General features: G+C 42.7%; 1 pseudogene; it reads right to left on the bottom strand.

Moving 5' to 3' along the window:
• LOC103744220 overlaps window positions 1-2,871 on the bottom strand; it is a 38,570-nt pseudogene that overhangs the window by 34,767 nt on the left and 932 nt on the right.

The raw sequence follows: 2,871 nt of genomic DNA, 5'->3' as shown, positions 1-2,871 counted from the left end.
AAGAGCGCACTGTGAGCTCTGCGCGATAGCTCTCTCTTTCTCTCTCTCTCTCTCTCTCTCTCTCTCTCTCTCTCTCTCGTCTCTCTCTCCCTCCCCCCCCGGACAGACAGTTAAGAACCTATCTATAGGCCTGGGGATGCACCCATTTAATGTCAGCACTTGGGAGGCTAAGAAGAACAGGTCACTGTAAGATCAAGGCCAGCCTGGCCTACATAGCGAGTTCCAGACCAGGTGGGGCTACAGGGAGATATTGTCTCAAAACAACAGCAGAACCTGTCTTTGTTATGGCCTAACAGCAATCCTTGATTTATGGTCCTCGCCAGTACCTGGCTGTTGGTACTGTTGGTACTTCCTGTGAGTTGTGCTGAACTAAATCACATGATATGAGACTTTCCTCAAAACGTTATAAAAAGGCAGACCTTTTCTTTGATCTGCAGATTGGTCCAAGAAAACTCAGGGAGATTGCTGGAGAGATTGCTCTGAAGGATGCTCTCTGAAAAGTTCCTCTGGCCTCTCTGCACCCCCTACTATCCCTCTCCCTATTTCTCTTCGTCTTGATGAATCTCCTCTCCAGGTTTTAAAGGGAAGTCTCTCCTTTTCTTTAGGGTCCCATTCTGTTTAGATCAGTGTATTGTACTGCTTCTGTCTAATGCTCTCCCTCCCACCTCCAGGCTCAATCGTGGCCTGGAGACCCTTTCCTTATAATAAACCTTCATGAAAGAAATTATGTGTCAGATTCCTTTGCAGACTCACTGCTGCACCTCAACTTTCTTACCCTTACAAGTAGCAGGTGTTGGAAGGCCATTTTCATTTTTAGAAGAGCAATTTTATACGATGTGAGACCTATCTCAAATATCCAAGGCCTGCAGTGGGGGCAGGAGAACTACTGGTTCGCACACACTTACCTGCACTCAATAAGATGGGCTGACCACGGCTGAAGCCAGGTCATCTGCACAGCAGTACATTGCAATGCTGGAGCTCCATTTCAGTTTTAAAATGTTAAGGATGAGGGTAGGGATGATGGAAAGATGATTCCATGAGCAAGGGTCCTTGCTGCCCAGCCTGATGACCTGTGTTTAATGCACGGGACCCATGTGGTGGAAGGAGAGAACTGACTCCTACAAACTGTTCTCTCACCTCTACACACACACACCACAGCATGCACATATCCCGGCCCCCATATATACACAGACACAAAATGTATAAATAAGTCTAAAAACACAATGTTCCTATAAATGTTTTCCTGTTACAGTAAAAGAACAAAATAGCAAAGAGATAATTCAGTTGACTTGGAAGAAATAGTGAAAAGAGACAAGGCAAGCTTACCTGGTCTAATTGCAGTGAGAAGGTCACTTTGTGATCACTGAACCATGCTGGGATCTCCACTTGACAACAGTACAGGCCATTGTCAATCTGAACAGCAGGCCCTATGGTTAAAGACACATTTCCTTGTGAAATGTGCCCCTTGAGCTGGTAACGATTGTTCTGCCTATACGTAACTGGTATCCATCAGTCCAGTTAAGTGGGTATGAACATTGAGAAAGAGGACAGTCCCCTCGACTCCAACACACGGTGGGGTGACTCCACAAGATATTCCATAAGTACATAGCAGTGTGACAGGGTGACCCGCCACTCCGTGTACTTCTACATAAGAATCCATAGCACCTGTGATAAAAAGTATGAGCCTTAGACATTTTCCTAACATTTTGCTTTTACTTCTTAATTTCTTGTGGCTATTCAACTGGGGATTGAACTTGGGGCATCATACATGGGAGGCAAGCCGTCTACACTGAGCTACCAACCCAGACCTTCTTTTTCACTTTTCTTTGCGATAGACTTTATAGTTTAATTTTAATACTGTAAATGTTTTTCTGTTTCCATATTCTTCATCAGTAAGTTTGTTTAATGGATACATTTTTGTGAATTAAAAAATATTGTGGTATATGACACTTATGCTGTTCCTTATATTCTGTTTTGTGTTTCAAGGTCTCACTATGTAGCTTTGGCTGGTGTAGAACTTGCTCTGTTGACCTGGTTAACAACAAACTCAGAAAGATCCACCTGCCTCTCCCTCTCTAATGCTGGGATTAAAGGCATCTGCCTCCATGCTTAGCGTATTGGTTTGTTTTTTTAGACATTATCCCAAACTCAGAAGCCTAGGCTGACTTTAACTCACTACCCTCAGTCCTTGACTCCCAAGTGATGGGATTACAAGCATGTGCCACTGCCACCAGCTCAGATTTTAACTTTTTAATAATTTAAAACTGCTATCTCAGAAGCTGGCCATGTTGATGCAAACCTGTAAACCTAGAGCGTAGTAGATAAAGACAGGAAGATCAGGACTAAAAATAGCCTTGAACTTTGGCTGACTAGTAAGTTTTAAGTTCAAGATGACTCTTGGCTCATGAGACTGTCTCAACCACCTCTGTCCCACAACCTCAAATACTATTGAAAATGACATCATTTACTTACTTCCCAACTCTCCTATAAAAATCAGAGCCAAAAGTTTGTTTAAAGCATTGTTGACTTAAAGGTGAAAGTTTAGTAACTTCAGAATCAGTTTTTATCGTGCGTTTTATAATAGTGTCAGTCTTGAAAAAAAATCTGAGATCCCGTCTCCTAAGTTGATGATGTTCTAGCAACTCAGCCAGGCTTACGTATGTAAGTGAGACCATAGAATCAGAGGTGTTCAATCAAGAATCAAATCATGGAACTTTTTAAAATAGCATTATATATATATTGGGATAGTGGTACAAAATCCCCATTACTGATTATGTCCATGGTTGCCTTTAAAGGAACTCTGAGGACTGGAGATATAGTTGAATGGTAGGCTGCTTGCCTAGCCTCTGCAAACCCCTGGGTTGGATCCCT

This window comes from Nannospalax galili, unplaced genomic scaffold (genome assembly GCF_000622305.1).
Source record: "Nannospalax galili isolate Female #2095 unplaced genomic scaffold, S.galili_v1.0 scaffold382, whole genome shotgun sequence".
Lineage (NCBI taxonomy): Eukaryota > Metazoa > Chordata > Mammalia > Rodentia > Spalacidae > Nannospalax > Nannospalax galili.
This window is presented reverse-complemented; position numbering and strand designations above follow the sequence as displayed.